The sequence below is a fragment of the Columba livia genome, chromosome 3 (assembly GCF_036013475.1).
Source record: "Columba livia isolate bColLiv1 breed racing homer chromosome 3, bColLiv1.pat.W.v2, whole genome shotgun sequence".
In the NCBI taxonomy this organism is placed as follows: Eukaryota; Metazoa; Chordata; class Aves; order Columbiformes; family Columbidae; genus Columba; species Columba livia.
The window spans coordinates 14306090-14331717 of NC_088604.1; the positions used below are offsets into that span (position 1 = coordinate 14306090).

The 25628-nt window shown below is 36.1% G+C and overlaps 1 long non-coding RNA gene across 1 annotated transcript in view; it reads left to right on the forward strand.

The window, feature by feature from the left end:
* The window catches only part of LOC110362095 (uncharacterized), a 140961-nt gene that overhangs the window by 26445 nt on the left and 88888 nt on the right, over positions 1–25628 (forward strand). The window contains exon 2 of the long non-coding RNA XR_010471109.1: positions 23967–24024. This is a non-coding gene — a long non-coding RNA (uncharacterized LOC110362095). The remainder of the gene's footprint in view (positions 1–23966; positions 24025–25628) is intronic.

Genomic DNA, 25628 nt, shown 5'->3' on the forward strand with positions numbered 1-25628 from the left:
ACAGAACTTAAATAATATTACACTAGAATTATAAAGTAATTGTCTCAACTGGTCCATTCTGAAATAGTGACAGCATTAGAGTGGGCTAATGAATGACACTATTTTTTGCCAAAATATTACAAAGTATAATGATAGAGAAATAATTTTCATAGCTTCCATTATTTATATTCATATCTGAAAAAAAAAACAAAACAAAACACCAAAAATCTCAACATACAATGTCTAAAGCGGTAAATAGTTCAGACAGAGCAAAAAAATTAACTATACACTTTAATCCACCAAAGGGCAAAATTCATAGTTCTTCGAGAATTAAGAGTTCTCAGAGTCCTTTCCACTTGTCCTTTACTTTGGGCAGCTATTTCAGTCACAGCTGTATGGTTGGGCAATTACTCCATCAAATCCATGCTGCTGTCCAAGGAGTTGCTTAGAGGAAAAGCTGACAGAAGCCCAATTCCCACCATCATGCAGGTGTGCCCCAGTGCAGCTTACTTAAACCACTGGAATTCAGATGGAGCGATGCATAGGTAAATGATTTTCAAATAGTTATGAGGAAAAGGAGAAATATACAGCACTGAAATATTTCTGCATCTGGGAATAATGTGCCATCTGATAGATTATTTTTTTTTTAATATAAGCCCATATTTTCTGAGAGAACTAATGCATTTCCATGTTTGACATCACATGAAAATGTTCCTTTATGCTTCAAATTAAGACCAGGAAATTGTACATGTAAATGTTCCTAACAGCCACTGAAAACCTTTGGGCTGTTATTTTTTTTCATGAGGAAATATGGACAGTAGGAAGCTGAGCTCCTCATTAAATTCTGCTAGTAATTCATGATACATCATTAAAAATTTAAAATCCACCCTTTTTTGTCAAGTACATTTCCATGTATTAATTATCTAATCACAACAGACTCAATTGATTAATAGTCCTTGTAAAATGTGGTTCTAGCCTGTTGAAAAGGTCCATCTGGTTAGAAAATTTATTATGGGAATTGTGAGAAGGTCTATTTCTATTAAATGCTAGTACAGTATTTAAAACAGGTGGTATATAGAGTTGTGAAGAATGAAAAGAAAACCACGAAGAAAATTAGATCTTTCTACTTCATTTGCATGCACCACATCTCTGAGACTACACGTATGGTATATAGTACAGAATAAATTATTTGAATGAAATAAGTCTGAATTCTCTATCAGAATTATCACATTTTCAAAACTAGCAGTGTCAGGTGTTCCTACATGGTTTTTGATTATCCTGGTAGTCTGATGGTATGCTCTGCAAAGTGTCCACAGATAGAAACATGGTCAATTTAATTAAAAGACTTGCTAATAGTGTTGTATGGTGGATTGTGAGAAATTCTGAGTTTAACTCTTGCTTATGGGACAACATATTCAGTAATAATTGAGTTAAATAACTGTTTCAGAAACTAAACAAACATTTTTAATAATACTACTATTCCTGAGCATAAGACTGATGTTTTTTTCCATGTTCTAATAGTTATCATGCATTTGATAATACATTATATTCATAAGATGTGAGCATATGTCTCCATAGTTATCAAGGTAGTTACATGCAGGTTATACATTCATAAACCTTTATGTATTTATTCACACAGACATAATCTAAAATTTTTAACCTATAATTGACAGTGATATACCTATATCATGTATTAGGCTATGTGCAATCATGTATCAACATACATGATTCATGTAGCATCATTACAATCTATTTTTTATGAGACAGTGGTGGAGCTTCAGGACTTCGAGCAGTATAAGGACTGCAAACTTCATGATTTTTGAAAGCTGATTTCAGGTTACAAGTCTTTGTCTTTTAACCAATTTATAATGGACTCAAGCAACATTTATTAATATTTCCAAAACCATGGTTAATATTGAATTAAAAAAAAAAAAAAACACAAAAAATAACTGCAGATATCACTTCAGTGCAAATGTTAGACAAATACTAACAACACAAATATACCATGACAAGCATTACCTTTTCTAAAAAAAACACCATGAAAAAAACACACATGGGATTGATTTAAAAATTATGAAAGAAATAATACCTCCCCCCCTCACCTTGATTGGTAATCCCTGTTTTTTATTTCACTGTTTTTCAGTGTTTGCCGACTTGAGAGACAGAAAATGTAACAAGCAAAAGCTGATTTGATTCCAGTGGCTGTGGCTTGATTTAAGACACCATACACTGTGAGATTCACAGTAAAATCACTGGAGCTAACAATACTGTAGAGACATGTACAGACAATGCCCAACTGTATCAGAAGCGAAGGTTCATTAAGTTAACAGTTTAACTTCATTGCTTATTCTCAGAGAACACTTTGTTTTCCATTCATACGCAAAACACAATGAACAGAAATTGATGCATTATTTAGAAAACAGTTATAATCCTAAATTCATAACACTTTGTCAGAGTTTAATTTTAAAATGCCTGTTTCTTTCATAAAGTAAGAATATGCTGATTTGAGATAACATCTCCTTCAAAAACATTAGAAAAATCTATCCTGATCAACACAGAGAAGATATTGAGGTGAATTCTGACATGTCCAGATGAGACATTCTTGATGCTAAACACAGCTTCGTGGAAAAAAAGCCTATACAGTAGCCCAGAATATCAATTGTTCGTCTCATTTATTTCTTCCTATTGGGTATATGTGGAGTGGCATCCTAATTGAGTGTTAATGAGGACTTAATTAGAATTAAGTGCTTCAATAGCAGTTGGTGATTATTAGCTTTCTTTAGGATGGGGCAATTTAATTGTGAAGTGGTTCCCTCACATTTTCAAACTAGGGATAAAACAAATAGAAAGGCCATTAGTTTTCCCTTCTCCCCTCAAGCCTCGAATTTGCATTCCTTCATACAGTGACATTTTTAGTGTGATTTTTAATGACAGCACTAGAAACCTGCCTCTCCTGCCTATCCAAAGGAAAAGAACTGTCCAGGTTTTCAGTAAGTTTTTTTTTAATGTAACTTCCGTCACCATGTTTCATCTCTGCTATGAAGCCATTTCTAACAGACGTGCTGTTCAGTGTCCATGCTCACTCAATTCTCAACCTGTCTGTTTAGCTGACAAGCCTTGCATCTGGAATACAGATATATAGGACCCTCAGCATCTGACAGGAGATAGAGTTTGAAAACAAACTGATTTCCTGTAGGTCAGAAGACACCTGCCAGGTGATAATGACTTATGGTCACTGTAGAACTAAGTTAGATAGGACCCAGAGATCAGTTGAGATATTTTTTTTATTCCTTCAGCCCATTAAAGATTAGACTTTCCGTCTGTAGCATCTCTATGTATTTTTGACCTCAGTGAGACTAACTATTTAAATTTATTCTATAATAACCTGATATGAGAAAATAAGCAGGAAAATCTTCTTAAAGAAGTAATTTTTTCATGTTCTGGCAAATGCAAAAGAAAAATAACAATGTATAACTTGAAAGTAGCAGAAATTACAACATAAGAAAACTTCCACATTCTCATGTTCTCCTTTTTTGTTTTTGTTTTTTTTTTTTTTTTTTTTTAATGGCTAACATTTCTCTTGGGAATTTTGTAGCTGGATACAAAGTCTTACATTTTTCTTTATTCAAAGTATTTTATTAGTATTACTTTTAGGGAAGGGAGAACACAATCACTCTCTGACATGAAGACAAGATGAGGTAAAAATAAGAAACTGCAGTTCTCTATTACTTTTTTAGTTCCTAGGTTTCCCTAGTGATGATGCTGCCTGGGCTTTCCATGGCAAGTCAGACCTATATAAGTGTGACTCAGGGTTTAAAACCTTCACACTGCTTTTGGGGGTACTGGTGGGGAGACTACGGCCCTGTTCAGAACTGCCTCTGAATCTGCATGTGTACATGGTGAAATAAAAAGCAGCCTTTTCAATTCACCCAAGTTGAAAACTTGACCCTGAGAGGTAATTTGAATTTCACTAATTTCATACCACTATGAAGTGAAAAAAAAATCTATAACAATATTTTAAATAGTAAAATAGAGCATGTGTGTATCAGTTTGTTTGCCTGACCTAATTGCCAGGCAAAATAAGATGAATATGTAATGCACATACAATGAAATGAAGTTAGGCCAACATAGGTTCATGAAAGATGAGATGACAAGCATGATTAATAAAAGCAGCAGGATTTAACTAGTGTACTTAACATTTTGTGAGGTATTCACCTTCGTCAGGTACTACACTCTGACACAAAAATAACATAGTCTTCCTAACATTAATATCTGGCTAAGTAACAACTCCAGCTTTCAGCTGGACTAGATGGTGTCCAGAGTGCTCTTCCAGCCTCAGCCATTCTTTGTGATTCTGAGATTCTGTAGTGAAAAGCAAAACTTAATATTTATCTTGGACACAGGAATAAGTAGTTAGCATGGGGCTGAGTATTGATCTAAGACAGAGAAATCAATCCAGCAAGGTTCTTCGAAAAGTATCTATTGTCTCCTTTTTTAACATAGGCATTGCTACCTGTACAGGTGCAACATTGTTGAAGCTTAACATAGAAAACCCAGTGATGTCATGTTATTTCTTGTATGCACATGGAGTTCAAGATTATTGCAAACAATATCACTTATCCTCTTTTTTTCTGATTAGTATGTATCAGCAGGAGTAGCAGACCAAAGTGTCCTGCTAATGTCTGTAAATCTACATGGCAATTACCACTCATTTTACCAGCTTTTAAGAAACGGCAAGTTACTTAAAATTTAAAAGATCTCTTTATGAAATAAGAAATGTATGCAACAGCAAATTAAGACAGCAATGCTGTATTGACTCAGGCTTAAAAAAAAAAAAAAAGGAACAAACTATATTGCAGACTAATGGGTATATACAATTTCTAACATACAGCTTGAATTTAGTCAGAGGAAGAAAACTCTTGTATATATAATTTTTTTTGAGTTCTACAGTAAATTTTATTCATCTTAGTGACCCAGAATATCTACGAGTCATTGGAAAAAATGCTGGTTTAGAGTCTATAATTTCGTAACAGTTTCATGCACACAAAAAGTACATATTTATTTGTGCATATACATGAATATGTACATATGCATACATGTGAACTTTTTACTGATAGATAATCTAAATAGATAACTAAAAAACATTTAGTCTTAAGTAATCATCTTGATGAAACAGAAAAGATCTTTGTGTACGTATAGAAGATCCTCCAACTCAGAATATCTCAGCTGGAGGAATACCATCTTTACAAGGTCAACTTCACTAATCAGAGTAACAGTGAAATTACTATTGAGTTAAGAGAACTTTTGAAAATTCTTAACCTAAGCCAGAATTGAACTCAGAGAACACCCAGGCAGTTAAATAATGGAGGAAATAAAAAATAGAAGGCAATCTGGAAAGATGACTCTCGATCATACAATTGTCTGAACAAGACTCCATGAACCTGATCTCAGAGATACAGCATTGGATATTTTAAATTATGAACAACATCAGTCTGAGGCCAACAAGCAATCTTTTAGGCAGCCAAAATAACAAACAAATTATGAGCCTTTTATGGACAAGCAGTCAAAAAAATATTCACCTAAAGCCAGGGAAAATGAAGGAAGTCTTGCTGAAAGCCTGTTTTGTAAGAAATAATAATATCATGTCATGATTATGCGGGGTTGTAGTTCTGTGACAAAGATATCAGTAGAAAAGTAAGGGCAAGACCCGTATTTGTATTAAATAACTACACTTGATACAGGGTTGAATCAATATCACATGGTGATTAAAGTCATGAAGGGAGAAAGATCATTCTTGTTTGAAGACCTACATAAGTAAGGGTCTGCTTTTCAAGAACTGAAATGTAAAGCACCATTATCAAACATTTGTTCCATGTTGAGACAGGCCTTGGAGATCCCAGGCACTGAGTAATACAAATGTATTACTGTAAGACAAAATATTACCTTGATGTATTGAAAATAAAAATTACTTACATGAGAACCTAAGAGCAGTGGGGTCGGACTCAGTATCTACCAATATCCTGTCTTTAAAGGCAGTAAGAAGCAGTTGCTTAGTAAAAGATTATAACAACAGTGTTAACACACAGTAGTGCTTGCTTGTAATACCCTCTCAGAATTCTCTATTTCAATCATTTTCTGACCTCTAGACTGTACTTTTACAGTTATAGCAATGTGAAATATTCAGAAACACAAATAACACTGATGTATGGAGATATAAATTTTCTCCTTTTTGCACAAATTTTACGTTGCTTCAATGAATATAAGGAGTGTTCTGTTGCGCAAAATGTATATCATATAGTGGATCATCAGGTCAATTCACTTCAGTATATTAGCTTGTTCTTGCCTTCCCCCCACCCCCTGCCTTTGTATTCATCAGAACAACTTTGACTTAAGAATGTTATAATGTTCTCAATTTGCAAGAAGCTTTCTGTTGAGAGGATTTTACAGCTGGTTAAAGTCCAGTAAATGATGTGTAAGTATGACCTCGACTTAACTTTTCTTGTTTTCAATAGCTGGCTTTGTTAATTTTATTTTTTGCATTCATTTTATATTTGTATTTTTCCCATGGGAGACAAAAAAGCCAATTTTTAAAGTTATCAGTTTTGATTCTCTGGAAAATAAGAACAGATATGTTAATTTTTAAAATTAGAGGTTTGTCTAAAATGAACATTCTAGATTATAAAAAATGAATCATGCAGTCATAAAACATCTCCATGCCAAATATTCATAGCTACAAGGGTCAGCCTTGGCTATGCATGTGGGTTTATATGTGGGAATGCCTACAAAAACAGTGCTTTATAAAGCTATAAAACCGGAGCAAGTATAAAATCCCTCAATACTAATAGCTATACAATCAGAAAAAAAGGATTTTCATTAAAATCCATTCTTTAATCTTATGACCCTCATATCAACAAAACTAAGCATTTCACATTTAAGATTATGCAGTCTAATATATTAAAATCAGTACATAATGTTCCTGACAAATTACTATTTAAAATAAACTATATATGACTTTTTTTCAGGTGGTTTCTGTTAGCTTATCAGTAGACCTTCCGTTGACTTCACGGCTCAATGGCTGACACAGTTAAATCTGTGTAAATAGGCCTACAGCAATATTTTTGAACAACACTTGGAGAACAATACCTGGAAAACAAACTAGTTACTGAATGGTTTTCATTTATAGTGAAAGGTATTTGTCCTAATCCAGCCAGTACCTAAGGGTTGGCAAATGATGACATCAGTACCAAAGCAGATGCCAGGGTCTCCTAGCAGGCCTCAGAAGAAGAAAATTCAGGATGTTGAAGAGCTCCCTACCTCTATGAGGCTTCATTGGCAATGCTTCGATGTTGGGATGCACTTAGTAATATCTACAGCTAAATGAAACAAAAATACAAACAGAAAAATGATACTTGCTGACCTAGCCACGTAAGAGAGCTTCTGAGCTCATTCTTTAGCAGAGCCAGCACAAGAACTAGTGTTTTAAAATGCATTTCTCTCTTCCATTTCAGAGAGGGATGGTTTTCTGAGTGTACCCTGGTACTAAAAGAGGTTTTGGCCTATGTAGTTGACCAAACACACATTAAGAACTTGATATATGTCACATTTAATTTCTAAGCTTCTAATGCTGAACTGGGCACAGACAGTGGATGGTCTGTAAGAAAGGTAGCCCTTTCTGTAAGAAAGGTAGAGTAATGGGGCAGTCAGGGGTGGAGCAAAAAAAAAAAAATAGAGAAAATATTTTTGTAGAGATTTTCAAGTTTTGAAAAATTTCAGTTCATGCCTTGGATTCTTTTTGTATAAAAGCTGCACAGCTCAATAAACAACTGTCTCCTCAAACTATCACATGCAAGAACATACCGCTTTTTTTAACTATAGCACAGATTGTGTGGAGGAAAACTGCTACAGATTAAAGAAATAAAGGAAAGGTGGAGCATAACATCATCCCCTGACTCTGTTGACACCTGTAATGACCATCCTGCTGGAATTCCACTACATGACTTCCAAAGAATTTCAGATGAGAAATGCATTTATTTTAATATACTTCCGTCCTGTGTTTTAACTTACAATAAAGTCTTATTTGTGTCAGCTGCAGATGACTAGGGCCTTTTTTCATTAGTATTTGAATTACACAAAGGAGTTGAAATATCCCAAGGAATTCAGAATGAATGTTTACTTACACTGATTTGTATTACATAAAGTGTATGGCTGGTATGTACAAAACATAAAAAAATCCTTCAGGAATAGGAAAGAGCTCAATTCTAATTATTGATTTTTTTTTTTTCTTCACTGTGATAAGAATTCTATTTATTTGAATGTAAACACATGCACAGAAACACTGGAGTAGAATTTCCAAAAGTACATGAACAATCTGGGACTACATAACTTACAATTTTTCCCAGATTAGTGGTGCTAAGCATGGTGTTTTCTGAAACCTTAATTCATGCTTTCTTCCCTCTTACAATGTTGGGCCACCCTTGTACCACCTCTTTAAACATGTCTCTTCTTTTAATTGTGTCTCTTCTATCTGCTTAATGGGGCATAGAGTACACCTCATATATTCCTTATCTCAGTATATTTAATACCTATGAATGAATTTGTTTCAACACCACAGCATGCCAAATATGATCTCACAGTCATATCAGTTTTACATGAGCACTTCCTCAGCATTTTCACAGTGTCATCAACAGTGGGTGGAAGGCAGGTTTTCAGAAGATTCTTGACATCTGAGAGTCATTTTCTATAGCATGGAGCTAGGAGGGTTTAATTCATATAGAAACTCTGCTCTGTGGAGCAATGACTCCCAGGGGCTGAATTTGCAGTTAGTAGTTTCCCTTTTTTAAGGTTTTTTGTTGCCACAGGGGAACACCTGCAACAGTGCACACCACAAGAGTGTGAGGAGGGGAAAAGTGCACCCCCTTTTTTCTGACAACCTCTCTGCTCCTCCAGATACATCAACCTTTCTAAAATTCAGATTATAACTGCTCTTCTAATTTGTTTCAATGCCATCTTTCTAACTTTTTTACAGAATACCTCAATTTTCCAACTTCCTTTCCAGCTAATAAAGCTTTCCCCATGACTTTTCTTTGTCTCCCTTCCTGATCAAGGCAGCCAGTTAAGGCCTGTTCAGAACAATGACTGAGTTTCTGGCTGTTAGCTTCCTTAACACCCAGGTGCAAGAATTTGAATACTAACTATTTTATACTACATCCCCATGAGCTGGGGCAAAGTCAAAACAGAATTAAGAAGAAGGCTGACAGGAAGCACTAAGGGGTTGTAATTATCAAAAATGCCTCTTTAAACACGTTGTTTGGACATTTTTGTGGTTCAAACATCTATTATTTTGGCTATATTTCATAATTTTTCTCATTATTTAACAAGCTACATTTTGGCTATTAATAAGTGTTTCTAATTGCGACCAAATGTGTTGTTTCCTGAACATTGACCAAATTGTGAGTTAGAGTTGCAAAACCCATTGAAAATGCAGACAATAATTTAGTCTGCCTGCTGCATATCAGTGCTGAACCCCATGGGCACCTTCATTAATTGGGTGGCTTTTAGTTAGCTTAAAAAAATATTTTTGCTTAATACCTTTTGTTTCCTATTACTCCCCACAAGAAGGAGTGGATGTGTATTTAGATATGTACAGAGATGTCTGATACAGAGAGTAAAGAACACAATATGGGATGGGAGATCTTCCTCCTGAACATGTTCAGCAATATCTTTATCAGTCCATTAAGCATGTGGTGGGGAGAATAGATCATCAAACACAACTCACCTTCAAGACAAGCACTTAGGAGTTTCATAAGACTGCATGCTGGGTCAGGTGTCTGAACTACCTGGGCTGAATTCTACCCAAAGTCACATCTGCTTATTAGTGCAGTAGATTTTAATGTAAATAGGTTTCTACTATCTGTGGTATTTTCTTTTACTTCTTTCATCCTTGAAAATGTGTTTATTTGCTGTTGTTTTCATTTGTTGTGACAATCAACAGCATTTTAACATGTATTTGAAATGTTTCTGCTTGATGGTCCCAAACTCTGAAGATCACAGTGCTGTTAAGTGCTTAAAATTCCTGTTTTATTAATGTTCTCTAGAGTTAGATAAACCCTATGATCCTTCTGCCTAAAAATCCTCTGGAACAGATACCTGATGAATTTCAAACAATGAAAAGGCCAGCACCTTAGCTAAGCTCCTGATCTATCTTATGTTTAAAATTCATGAATTTTCTTTGCACATTTGCCAGCTTCCTGATTTAAGATTGGGGAGGGGAAAAAAAGAAGTAAGATTAAAAACTCCTTGTTCATACGTCATAAGACTCTAAGACAAATGATAATGACAAATAAAACACAGAACAATGTCTTTTGTACTAATTTCAATAATTTTGAAATCCAAATTCTAGGTGAAAAAAGACATATTTAATTTATTTCATTATGAAAATATGCACTATTTAGAATGTTTTCATCCAAATATACAATATTCAATTACACCTATCATTTGATTACCATTAACCAAGTAATTAGATGTGTTTGCATTAACTAGATGCAAAGGAACTGTTGTTCATATCCTTAGTTTGTAATGATGATTGCTTTGTCTCAGTAAGTATCACTTCATACCAAATGGGTACATCTAAAATGCCAAAATACCAAATACTGTTCTAACATTTAAAAATTAAATTAAATTGAACTTCAGGATTGCTAAAAGTGGAGCTCCATTTGCTGATAATTTTGCCAAGCTTGAATCATTTGTGATGAAATCATCCACAGGCGTTTGTGGCAGACTGGTTTTGTTTCAGTAGGAAAAGAAAGGAATTATTCTTATATTTTTTTCCTTTTTTTTTTTTTAATTATTTTTCTTTTAAACCAGGGTATTTCACTCAGGAGAGCTGCCAATAAAGTACTCAAAAGAAATGGCAGTGCTATCTTAATTTGTCTTCCTAGTGCCTAGGCTTTTTAATATAGTTACATAAATATATACCTTTTTTTTTTTTTTCCACTGAACATTTCTTCATTCAGGGTAGGGGCAGGACACACCTCAGAGAATAAATGGGGACTATACAGGTACAAAAAGCCTTTGTCATTGTCATAGCCCCTCACTTGTTACAGAAGACATCAACTGTACAGTGAGTGAGGCAGGAGGCCACAAGATGAGGTGAGAAGGTCTTGGGAGGAAAGAAGCAAAATGTTGCAACAGGTTTGTTACATCCTACTTCTCAGAACTAAAAAGTTAATTCAGAATGTCTTATTAGCACAGCTACACTGCTTCCTGTATCCAAATCATTAATTTCTGACTCAAGTATCTCTCACAGATCTGCAACATACCATGGAGGAACAAATAATCGTGTGAACCTTATTTTCCGACTGCCTGCACTGAGGCTCTAGCGTCTGATTTGCAGAAACTGTGTAGACTCACAGCTGTCATTGCTGTCTGTAGGACACTGCTTTGAACACCTAATCTGATGTGTAATTCTTTGTACTCCATGAAATCAGGTTCTGTGTATCTCTGAGTGAATGAGAAAATTAGTGGGCACTTTGGATGTTTCAATCTGTGTGCCTCAGTGTTCAAACTGCAAAATGGAGGTGATAATTTCATCAGATGGTTGTGGAAGTAAAGTCATTAGTCTAAGCAGAGCACTCAGATGCTACACTGCTGAGTATCAGAAGAAAAGCCACAGGAAATGAATAACCATATTCAGTGCAGGGTTTAAATAATGTGCAGTAAGTAACATCTTGAACCACTCATTAAGCATAAGCAGAAAAACAGCTACTGAATAGTTGCTCATTTCATGGACAGTTGCCATACTCTGCACTGACAGCAACAGTAAAGAAAAAATACTATGAGAACCTGTAATTAACGACTGTATCAAATTCCTAATGCAAAAAAAAAAAAAAAAAAAGCATCTCCTCTATTTTGTTTGAAAACTGTAATATTAACATTCTCCTACTTCTGACTGCTTCACTCTGTGCTCTTCCTCTTGCTGTTTCTTTTACTATGTTAAAAATTTGGGCTACAGTAACTGTATGACATTTAGGCTGAATTTTATTTCTCCATAAACAGCTGGAAAATAACATTTGAAATTACTTAAGCAATGATTACCTCCTCTCTGGACTGCTTTGTTTAATGTGGAAGAGTGATGTGAGCAAAATATGGACAAAATCTGTTTCTCATTCATCAAGTCTTATTCCACAGTATCACAGTATGTTTGGGATTGGAAAGGACCTCAAAAGATCATCTAGTCCAATCCCCCTGCTGGAGCAGGAACGCCTAGGTGAGGTCGCACAGGAACATGTCCAGGCGGGTTTTGAATGTCTCCAGAGAAGGAGACTCCACAACTTCCCTGGGCAGCCTGTTCCAGTGCTCTGTCACCCTTACTGAGAAGAAGTTTTTTCTCAAATTTAAGCGGAACCTCTTGTGTTCCAGCTTGATCCCATTACCCCTTGTCCTATCATTGTTTGCCACCGAGAAGAGCCTGGCTCCATCCTCATGGCACTCACCGTTTGTATATTTATAAACATTAATGAGGTCCCCCCTTAGTCTCCTCTTCTCCAAACTAAAGAGACCCAGCTCCCTCAGCCTTTCTTCATAAGGGAGGTGCTCCACTCCCTTAATCATCTTCGTTGCCCTATGCTGGACCCTCTCCAGCAGTTCCCTGTCCTTCTTGAACTGAGGGGCCCAGAACTGGACACAATATTCCAGATGTGGTCTCACCAGGGCAGAGTAGAAGGGAAGGAGGACCTCTCTCGATCTACTAGCCACCCCCCTTCTAATACACCCCAGGATGCCATTGGCCTTCCTGGCCACAAGGGCACAGTGCTGGCTCATGGTCATCCTGTTGTCCACCAGGACCCCCAGGTCCCTTTCCCCTACACTGCTCTCTAATATGTAATTTCCCAACCTATACTGGAACCTGAGGTTGTTCCTGCCCAGATGCAGGACTCTACACTTTCCCTTGTTAAATTTCATTAGGTTATTCCCCACCCAACTCTCCAGCCTGTCCAGGTCCCGCTGGATGGCAGCACAGCCTTCTGGCTTGTCAGCCACTCCTCCCAGCTTAGAGTCATCAGCAAACTTGCTGATAGTACACTCTATTCCCTCGTCTAAACCGTTAATGAATATATTGAATAATATTGGCCCCAGTACTGACCCCTGAGGCACTCCACTAGATACTGGCCTCCAACTAGACTCCACACCATTGACTACCACTCTCTGGCTTCTCTCCTTAAGCCAGTTTGCAACCCACCTCACTACTCTGTTGTCTAGACCACACCTCCTCAACTTAGCTGTGAGGATGCTGTGGGAGACTGTGTCAAAGGCTTTACTGAAGTCAAGGTAGACCACATCCACCGCTCTGCCGTCATCCATCCACCTTGTTACATTCTCATAAAGGCTATGAGGCTGGCCAAGCATGACTTACCCTTGGTAACTGTTTTTTCATAATCCGTTTAACATGAGAGGAATCTCCTTTCTCCGTGATTCTAATTTTGCTTCTGCAATGCAGCGTAGCCTTCCTATCTATCTCTTTCTTAAGAGTAAAACAGAATTTGATCAAAAAGACTGACTGTCAATATACAGTATGGGCATCTTAGTGAATATACCTATGCATACCAAATAGAATTTTTTCATTCTGAAGTTTATTTAAGAAATGTTGATATAACATTTGGGAATATAATCAACAAATCTCTATAGAAACACTTTGTTGGTATGGTTACAACAGTTATAGCCTGCAGAACAGTGCTCACAGAAATGTGAGGTGAGACCATAAACTACCCCTTTGACAGTGACATGACACTGCAAATGTGGCCTGCCTCAGTTAACGGGAATAGAAGGGATGCAACTTACAAATCACTGAAAAGCATCTCTTAAAATACAGCAATGCTTTTCCTTAAGATCTTGCCATTTTCTTTCATTCCATCACGAGACAGAATAAAATGATACCTTTCACATTGATTTATTCCCAAAAGAAAGCTTATCTAATTCAGCAAGGCATTAAACAGTGTAAATAAGCAAAGCTTTTACCTACAGCTTCCCACAATTAGCAACAAATGTTCATGATCTCATGCAATTTCTTTTGAATTCTGAATAAATTGAAACGTGTCTGATATCACCTATAAGTAGCCAAAACAGGATTAATTTCATTGAAGTTTAGAAATACATTGATATCTCTGATAACCAACTTCATCTCCCTTCATAGTCAATGAAAGCATTTTAGAACACAACCTAGAAGGTTAGGATGTTTATTTCCAGATGAGATATACAACACCCAGAAATGTGTATTTCTTCTTCACTATGAGAAACTCAGGGAATCTAGGCAACTAATTCAGACAGAAAAATGCACATTTGGTCATAAAGTCCCAATTTATTTTTGAATTGATGGACACTCTAACATAATCTGTATATTAGAGATATTAGGAAATTACACCGATGATCTGCACAAGCAGTGGAATACCCACACCCAGGGTGTCTGGCCCAAGGTCGAGACAGCAAGTCCAACATTATTTAGTCTACAAGTATAGATGTGGTTTATATATACCCTATGTCAGTGAGAGGCATCCATTCTATTGAATGAACTGTTCTGTTCTTGGTTTTATATAATTTTCCCTTTCTGTCTGTCAAATCTCCCACCCCTCCCCATCCTCACACTTCCCACTTTTTTAACTTCTTCAATTTGCACAATCACTTTTTATCATATTGTCCCCTTTCTTCTGTATCATTCCCCTTCTTTCATTTCTTGTAAACTGACTCTCTCCGTCCTCTGTTTGGTGCTTGTTAGTTTGGTGCACATTATGGATGTGACTCTGAGGGCATCTCTGTTGAAAATAAAGTAAATTCATCAGGAATTTTTGGTTCATGTTTACAAGCTCCATTTCCAAGGGAACTTTTGGCCCCTGTCTTCGTGTGTCATTAGCTTAGACCATAAGATCATGGATGTGTGTTTCTCTGAAAGAATCAGAATGCAATTTCTCCTGGAAGCCTAAGATGTGATGAAGACTGATCCAAAGTCTTGCTTGAAGCAGGACCAATTTTAAAGTCGGAATAGGTTGCTTAGGGCCTTGTTTTAAGAATCTTCAAGGAAGAATGTTCTTCTGTCTTTCTGGACAGCCTGTTTCAGTGTTTGACTGCTTAAACATGAAAAGGCTGAGAGCAAACCTTGCCAAAAAAGACTAAAGAAGTCATTTGGTACCCAGATCTCCGTCTTTTCTTTTGGATGTGAAAAACACAAGATGACTATAAAATATAAGTAAGTTTTCATCTTTTAACTCATTATGAAACCAAGTGAGAAAAGTCCAGTTGCTTTGTTATCTTGTTTGACCTCAAAATCTCAGCGATCTCATAGATCTAAATGTAAGTAATTTGGGAAGCTAACACTAGTTAGTGTTCACCATCATGTGGACTAGCTCACTACTTAGTAGAATTGGATTTTAACAGACTGTGAAGCTGATTACCTTTTCTAAACTGATACTCTGACAAGTCTCCCAGGAACAGTGTTGCCCCCTGCAAAGATATGACAGAATTTGTACTCAATTTTCACATGGTAAAACTCACACATGTTGAGGTTAACATAGTATAATTATCAGTGGCCTAAGCTTTTAACTATAGGAGGAGTTAAAATATGGGAAGTTGAAAGATTATTCAAAGTTCTCTTTATTGAAATGTCTTAGGTCTTCAGAAAGGGACAACACTTGATAACATTCTTTTACTTTAGTTTATTTTGAAATTTTTTTAATTTATGAAAAAAAAAGACTTTAGCTTTAAGATTTAGATCAGATATTACAAATGAAAATCTGGGCCCTGGAAACTCACCAAAGAGAAATATGTTTAAGTTTTCATGTGGCATACGTGGTATATATTTTTAGCACATTTTAAGTAGGGCTGCAAAGCCTTTTGCCAACAGACTGCCAGTAATTATAGAAAATTAGGTCTTACACTAAGAAAATCTTCCAAAAATAGGTGGAGAGAGAAACATAAGTGTTAATAATTATTGTTCTACCTATTAGAGGCAGTATTTGCTTGAACTTAGAGCTTATAATTGTGAGTTAATTGATCCATAATTTTGTATCTGACATGAAAATTAACTGTTTACAATAAACTATATAGTATGGTCTTCAATCTGAGATTAAAACAAAGGAAAACAACAACAACAACAAAACCTCCAAGAAAATGAAATTAGACAGAAATAAACAGAAAAATATGCAGCATTATAATCAATTGGAGGAACTATTAAGGGTAAACAAGCCGTATTAAATTCTACCTATTAGATACCTGTCATACCTTAGACTGAGTACTCAGTGGCTGAGGTCTGTGAAAGCAAAGGTTATTTCTTGTAGTTTTGACAGTAAAAAGCTTTCAGTTAACCTACATCTTAGAAGTACTGACTATATAAATCTTTCAAAGTTGGAACATTTGTGAAGTATATTAAATCAATACCATTTATTCAGAAAAAAGCTTAAATGTACACTCTCACAAAGGTGAAACATGTTGATGTCACCATTATTCTGTGATAACTCAGCACTTAATGCATTCAGCTGTGAACTGCCTGCTGAATAGAAACAATGCCTCATAATAGCAAAATCCATTTTCAGATCAAGTGAAGAAAAGACACTTTACATGTCAACTCTACCCTGCCTGGTATTATCATTAAAGAAACACTCTCAATCAATATTGCATATTTGTGAATTAAGTACTTGAATATATAAAAAGCATTAACATTTTTCAAACTTTACCCCTTTTAGTACATTTGGGAGGCTGACGTTATGCTCATGTATTCAAAAGCCTGTGAAAGCTTGGTGATTCAAAACATTTCTCTGCTTTCTTATCACTTCCAAGTCGTAGTAACACAAAGACCTTGGATACTACATGAGGCTTTGCTTCCTGGGCTGAAGCTAGTCACAGATTAATTACAGATCCATGTGTAGCCATGGAACAATTGTTCTTGGTGCTGTTGAAGTGAAGCCTAAAGGGAGTCTGAAGGCCTCTTGGACTCCTGCATGTAGTGTTGAAAGCCTATGGGGAGAATTTATTTGAAATATGTGCTATTTGCAAGGCTGGCAATTCAGCAGCTTAAAACGTAATAAAACTGATGTACGAGTAACTACTGTAAGTCCAGGGTTTTCATTGGGACAAAACAGTCAATCCTTCTAATTATGACAGTGCAGAAGGTGTATTTCTGACTTTATTCTGTTCTACCTCTGTTAAACCCACCCAGCATAGGTTTCTGTGAGGATACATCTGCAATTTACCTTGTATATTTAACTACAATTATCCATCATAATTATTTAGACAAGGAAGATAAGTTCTATACAGTATCTACAAATAGTTTGGAGTGGTTTTTGGTTTTTGTTTGTTTGGTTTTGATTTATTTGTGGTGTGGTTTTGGTTTGTTGCTCCTTTTTTTTTTTTTTTTTCCCCAGCTGATTATACACAGTGCTAAATTTGTACATATTAATTTTCCATCCACAAGACCAATATTTGTCAAATCAATGCTACTAAGCTCTCTTAAGATCAAAAATACAGGATGGCTGCATTGAATCCAGCTGTTTGCTGGTATTTAAACCAATTGGAAAAGGTGCCTGACCCACGATAAATTTCAAATTTTTTGAAGAACTTATTTGGGAGAGTACAAGATGGCCCAGGACAAAGACTTACCATGAAACACACTAACATTTTAACAATAGAAAGCTAAGTTACAGTGACCTGACATTCACAAGGATAAACCCAAGATTGTAGGGTGGGACAGAATACAAAATTACGACCATTCCAAATACATCTCTGTGACTTCAAATAGGTGTGTTAAAAGATGAATCATATTAATAATATTTTTAGTAATGTAGAATAATCTTAGACCCACTTTCCCAGTCAACAAATCCTGCTGAAGGTGAAGAATGTCTAATAACTGAAAACACAAGCTGGGCAATTCAAATCTATATGTTACTATAAGAGTATTTTGTAATACTAAGGATATGTTGAAAAATTTTAATTATTAATGCATGCATGTTAGATCTGGTCTTAAGTAGTTTATGTGTATACTGCTACATTTAATTGCCTGGTACGATGGATCACTGTGTATGGATCACTAAATAGCATTCAGATTCACAACATAGTTTAAGCTGGAAGTCAACTCTGGACATTGTTTGGTCTTATCCCTCCACAGAGTAGTGCCAGCCTAGATGAGGTGTCACATGGTCACTCAGCTTTCTGTGGTCCTCGAGGATGGAAAGTTCACAGCCTCCCTGGGCAACTTGCTGCAGTGTTTGTCTACCCTTGTGGTGAAAAATAAATCCTAATGCATAACTGGAGTTTCTCTTGTTGCACTTTTGACAGAAGCCACTCATTCTTTCTCTGTCATCCTCAAAGAGTCGTCCGTGTCCATCTTCTGGTCTAGACTAAGGCAAAATGAAAAGCATTAGAATCTGACTTAAGGATTACAGTGTTTACGTCAAAGGACTTTAAAAATAGTGTGATTATTAATGGTTTGATCCAAAATAATTCTGCAAAAAGTATAAAGATGGACAAGAAGCATAAAATTTACAGAGTAGAGCAGGAGGAAAATCAAGTGTGAAACTGATAATTTTTGAGTTACATGGAGAGTCTATGGCTTTATTGTTAGACATAGTGTGACTGGAACTGAGTTGCTGAGGTTATGCTCTCTAAACAATGGCAATTTATCATGTTTGAGTAACAGGATCTTCAACACAGATTTGAAAAATGTGCAAAATTATTATTTAATTGAACCAAACTAGACAAGTCATGACCAACAAACAGCTTAGACCTATGTAATGGGAATTTTACTAGGAATGGAGATAAAATGGAATATCTCATTTCCTAAACATACCATTGATTTCTCTCCTGCCATGTCTACACAGAACAAAGGGGACAGGGCTACATAATGATGTAACAGCAGTCAGGAAGATCGATTTATTTCTGTTTCTCAGGTTTACTCTGTTGTGTTGTGACAATATGAACATATATGCAACAAGACTGGCTGATATAATATCTGAATGGAAGATGTTGAATTAAGATGTGATTGTTAATATATATCATAGCTGAAACAGAAGATACCTATAATTTATGGCAAATTTCTTATACTTACCATGCCTTCATATTGTGTTTCGTGCTGACACATTGCTGGCTAAGGATAGCCTACTACCTGAATTACTGGAAAAATCACAAATAATATTGAATGAAAAAAATCTTTAATTAATTACTGTTAAACAACATTATCTGCCTTTTTAGATTTTGTTGTTGTTGCTGTTGTCATGCTGTAGAAAGGGAATATCATATTCAGAGAGATCATGACTTTGGTTTGCTCATTTTAGAAGTATACACTGAACAGTCTTAAATCTTTTCTTGTTTTGTTTATAAATCCAGAAGCTAATGTATCAGAACAACTGACATGACACTTTTGTTAATGGTATGAACCTGTTTAGATTTAAAAGCTGAAGAGTCGTGATAAGAAACAACTACAGATCCTCAAGTCTGTAATGTTTCTGACCTTAGTTTTGTCAGAGTTGTAACCATGCAGTTGGTATAAACTAATTATCAAATAAAGTAACAGCTGAAGCATGGAAGAAAGTGTTTTGTGTGTCACTGCAGTTTTTGTCTCCTAATTGTTCTTTCTTTGAATGTGCAAAATGCTTATTCACCTGGGGTGGGTGTTGCAGGACTGCATCTTCTATACTGTATTTATATAGATAGTTTATAGGACCAAACAACTAGACAATGACAAGCAAGACAACTAGACTAGCAAAAGTACCTGAAAACATAGCTGGACACTTTTTGAGCAGAAAGATCAATGTAAACTTCTGAGAGCTCATCGTGCCAATGTACAGCACCCATCATTCTCTCCCTTTAGATTATGAGGTTATCAATGAAGCTGTCATTCACAACACAGCAGTTCATTTGCAGCACCCAAAGCTGCATCACTGAACTGTCCACAAATCTGGGAAACCACCAGAGGAGAAAGGAAAATCGCTATGAGTATGAATGCCACCAGGTTAAGCAGGAGATCTTGATACATTCTCATGAGTATCTCTGACAGACTTCCTATGTTCCCCAGAGAAACCAGTTTTTGTTCAGATTCCCTTCAATAAAAAATGGGGATAATAGCGTTGTTAAAGTCAAGAGTTTATAGCAGATTATTAAGTACATAGATATTACAGTGACAGGGAATGTCATAGATAAAGTCTTTGATGGAGATTTCTCTCCAGTATGGAAATAAAAATAAACCAAACAAAACACACCTGTTTCTATTAAAAAAAAAAAAAAAAAAAGCCTCCCCCCACCTGTCACTGCAGAATGAGGGTAGCTGTGTGCAGATAGGTATACTTCAGGATTTTGTTACATGATGAAAACTGTTAAAAATCCATTTGGAAAGGGAAATGTAAGATATACATCATAAACCCTACTGCCTTGATAAGTGATTTCTAGTTGTACTGCACTTTTTAGGTTGTTTTCAAGCACCAAGCTTCATTTGAGAAGCTGTTTTATGATAAAGAAGGTTTCATAATTCAGCACTGCTGTACTATTAGTTTCTGATGTTTAGTCATGTATCTATATCTAAAGAACTGAAGAGGTTTGTTGAGGACTCATATGTTATCTGAAGGCTGGAGATTTTGTTACATCATTAACTAAATTGTAAGTGATAGTAAACTGTAAGGAAAAGGTGCTATAGTCATGCTAGAAAAACCTAGTTTTTCTTTTCTGTTAAGCTGTAACTGTTTTGGTCCCCACAATCTGTGACTATTAACAACAGAGGAATACCGCTTTGACTGTGAATCTTTATTTTCTGGTTAAAATCAATGGCTTTTGCTTTATAACAGAGAAAAAAATCTTAACAGCATTTGTGGTAACTTAAGCATGTAATTTTTGTTAATGGCATGTCTAATAGACTCTGCACAGTCCTAAACAGTTACTTCTGTACATCTTCTTTTCAGAAGTGCCATTTATGATATTGCTTATCACAGTGAGTTGACATGCAATTTTACCTTTTTTTTTTTTTTTTGTTTTGTTTTTTGTTTTTGGGTTTTTTTGTTTTTTTTTTTTTTGTTACAAGCAACTGCCATTGACATTTCTATACCTAATTCATGTCATCATTGCAAATAGCTACGTTTATAACAACTACATGAACATACTATTTATACAAGAGATGGGGAATGAGAGCAAATGTTCGCCTCTGAAGGATGCAAAACCAGGAGTACATTTTCTCTTAAACAGATTGGATCAAGAGTGTAGGTTAATGTGTATTTTCAGTAATGTCTGTCCTTATTCTACTCAGTGGAACCTTCTTCAAGCTGATTTCATCAATATGAAGTGCATTTTGAAGGTGCCTGGAAAGTAAACAGGCAGCCTTATAGAAGCTTGTTTCAGTTTTCAGGGATTCAGGGATTTGCACCTTTTCCACATAGAATTCTTCATTTCAAATATGGTGGTTAAAATTTTCTGCTCTTCCAGTTGTGCAGTGTCCTTTCACTACAGTTTTACAGGTAGATTACCAATTTAAATATAGCTTGGACTGTTCCTAACAGATAGTTCTTTCAATCAGATGTAGAAATAAAATTATTTCCCAGCCTGACTTCATTTTCCAGGAAATGAGGTCAAGTTCCCAAAGAACAGGCTCAGTAAAAATCACCAGAATTGACACCATGATACATTGGTAGTCTGCTTTAAAGAGGCCAAGCACTCTCTGGTCTAAGTCACATTCTCACTCTGAAGAATACTACTCTAGAATGTCATATTATGTACTATGGGATACTTCTAAAGCTCTCCTTCATTTTCACCCCACTTTATTCATCCCTATTAAAAATTCATTACAATATGTGATGAGTGATTATTCCTTCAGAAAGAACTAGAACTGACTTATCAGATGCAAGTGTAGCCATTATAAGGGCAAGAAACTCTTTTATATTCAAAAGATATTTGCAGTTATGTACACAGCTTAATCTAACTTAAGTAGCTAAGCATTAGCTGTTAAAGTTCAAACTAATTACTTTAGGCTCCTAAATATGTGTGTTGAATCATCTTTGGGAGTTGCCTATTTCTCTCTACTGACCAAAATAAATTTTTAGGTGCCTAAATTAGATGAGATAAATTCTATGCAGTTTGTTTAGACTGTTAAGTGTTGATAGTCATAGGTCAGTTCCCCTGTGTCCCAAAACACAGAGGCAAAAGACAGCTCTGCTGCTTATCCCTTTTAAACAAATTCTCATGCACTGACATGACGTGACTATGCGGAGTGTTAATGCATCCTGCCTCTCAGGTGGCTTACTAGCCTATAGGCATATTCCTGCACTTCTAACACATTTACTTTGGGACCAGAACTGGTTTGCACTATCCTGGCTTGGATTGTAGGTAGAGTTAGTTGTATTGAAAATCTGTATAATTTGATCCCATCTGTGCAGGGAACTAGGTATAAAGGCAGATTCATTTGAGCATACAGACAGATATAAAACAATCCAACCTTTATTTTACTACATATGAGGACTTGTGGGAGCCCATTTAATATTGCATTCAATATATACATTACAGTTTTCCTTTACTGTTTGGATACAGTTCTTTCTTTCAAGGATTTCAGGGGAAGCTTTCTGTATTGATGAAAGCAAATCCTTGCCCATGTCAGGAGAGAGCTTGTCAGGAGATTAGGGGTTGGATTCTTGTATGTACAGCTTGAAAATAACTTCTGCAGTCAAGCATTTCAAATTGATTTGGCTGTTTCACTATTCCCCTGTTTTTATATATTAATATTTGCCAGCAGTAAAAATAATCTTATTTATTGTTTTTGACTGTGCTTCTTTTTCTCCTGGACATAAAACACAGTGTGCTTGTTTTGTTTTGTTTTAAAAATCCTCCCCAAACCCTTCCAAAACAGAATATGAGCTTTAGACTAGTGAAAACACAGTTTTACCCTTACCTGTCCTCAAGGTATCATCCAGCCCCTTGGTTAATCCTTCTCTCATCTATGTTGAAAGCATTGAGATTATTAGGCTGGTTAGTCTGCCCATCTAGACTACTATTATTTGGAAAGGATTTGTGGATCCTTTATTTACTCAACAGATCTAGGTTCCTAACAAGAAGAAATTCCAATCAGTGAGAGAGTTCTTTTATATCATGAATTATTCTAAGAACTCTAGGGCCCACTAACATCTTTCCTCATTATCTTGAACTCTTCAATTTCCTCTTTTCTCCTAAACAATTCTGACTGTATCTCAATGCTCCCTTAACCATCCAAGTCTCAAATACCTATCTTAGCTCCTTAGTCCTAAAGTCTGTCCCACCTTCATTGCTCTCTTCAATTTCTCCTATCTTATCAAATCATGTTTTGGTTTTGTTCCCAAAGATGCTTCTCAGTTTCAGGTCCCCCAAAGAACCATTTGCCTCTCTGACTTGAGCTATTACTGAGTACTATTCACATGCAGGGTGAGCTTTTTGTGTTCTTCCTTACAGGCAACTGGGAGAGCAAAAAGCAAATGAGCAACAGTAATGGCTCAGCAGAATAAACATTTCCATAAGAGGCAGCTCCCATCCTTTCTCCCTCCTTCACCTTCTCCACACTGTAGTTTGGTTTCTTTTCTTTGCTTTGTTCAACAGATGATTACGTCATCCTTAACCATATGGGCTACAATAGCATTATCTACAGATCTCATTCAGGGTAGAATTACAGTGATATTCCTCTTATGTGAACACTAAAACTCAGTTGCTTATGCTGCTTATTTGATTGTTGCAATAGTCTCTAGTCTGTTTTTCACCCTGGTAGACTAACACTCTTCAAATTGTTTCCCAGATGTAATTCTGCAGTTTAGTGTAGGCTAAGTACACAGTTTGGATGTATCCAGATTGCTACGAGAAGGTCACAGAATGGATACAACCAAGCCATGCCAGTTCATTTGTGAATCAGAGACGTCTTTTGCATTATTTCCTTTACTGTTACAGATATAGTAAACATTCTTCACCTTCCCTGTTCCAGTTCTCTTCTAAAATTAGTCCATCTTTGCACTTAGGTATGTGATGCCCAAATGCTCTGTGGATGTGTACCAGTACAGTTCTACTGATGCCCAGGTGAGTTCCACCAGTGCCATAGTTGTAAGTTATAGGACTGTATGCGAAGCTGTTCAACATGTAGTGTTTTCCCGAAGCCTAGGTTCATGTGACTATGTAAGAATCTCAGTTTTTATTAATAAATGAAAGGGTTGCCAGAAAACAACATGAAAATAAGGTTCTTGAAGTCTTAGCCTCAGAAACACAGAGTCTAGAACATACAAATAAGAAACAAGATAACATTTCTAACAGGAACAAAAAGTGTTTCATACTTTTTTTTTTTTTCCATGACTTTAAAAAAATTGGTAGAGTTTTGTACCAGTACAATTTACTGGATTTATCCAGGGTGTTTTAGCTTATCATTCAAGCATACATCCAAAGCACTGCAGACTCAACCAGCATATATGTCTGCTTGTTCTTCTGGAGTTAAGATTAGATTGTTTTTTCTGCAACAACTCCATAGTATGACCCACCTGTTCAATTGTGTTTGTACTAAAACTATTTGTTTTGCTAAATAATCCCACTTTACTCACTGTTCTGGGCAACAAAACATGCACATCACACAGCAGACATGCACAGCCTACTGTTGCCTTTGCTCTCTTCTTCTCCAAGTGTCACAGGTTGCTACAGACCACTAAAGCCTGAGGTAAAGGCATAACTCCTAGTCTAGATGACCAGCAGTGGGAAGACTATAATTTCTGGAGCTTCCCTTCAAAATCCCTTTTAGGATTCAGTCTTTGAGGCATAAAGCTAGTCTGAACATGCCTATGCAAAGCTCTAAACTTTGATCCTGGGATGCAACAGGCCATGATGATCCTGGTAGTATTCTCAGTGGTGGTTCCTTGATAGTCCAGTTTTCAGACTGTCAGTCTGATGTCTGTTTTCACATTCAGTAGTTCAGCTGTGGCACTCTAAGAATGCAGATGATTTTTTTGTTTGGATCCATTTTTTAGAGCTGCATCTGTTTCCTTACTGTTAAGGTCCAGCTGTATGAGCCAGGATAATGCACTGTAAGCATTGATGTCTTTTAATGGTGATGTACACTACAAAGGGAGAAGATAGTTGTCTGTTCCTGCTATAGTAACTTCAAAATATTTACACCCAGGCTTATGTTCTTGCTGGTGTTCATAGTTCACCTGTGCTAGTTTAGGAAAGTCTGAAAAACAATTGAATGCTGGCCTTTGCAGTGTATATGATCACAGAAATGATGTTCTGGAGCTTGTATCACACGGAAATTCCATGAATTCTTCCTCTTTGGGTAGGATTCCCTGTGATCTTACTGATATGCCTGATACAGGCTTTGTTGGAATCTGCAAAAAAATCTGTAACTGTCATGCCTATAGTATATTTGCCTGCTCAAAGTGACTTACTGACTTTTAGCAGTCTTGGTTTGTGATAACGTGTAATGTAATGACTGAGAAGAGGGACATTTTCTTTGTGTGAATGGATCTGTACAAGGTGACAACTGACTGAAAGGCAGTCATCTATTTGCTTAGTTCTGGTTCACAGGTGCATAAAACTAAAAAAGGTGCTTTTCTTCTTGTACCCATGTCTTCTTTCAAAATCGGGGTGAGTTTTGGCCCATGGATGTGAAACATATCAGTGAAACACAATTTGTGGGTCAA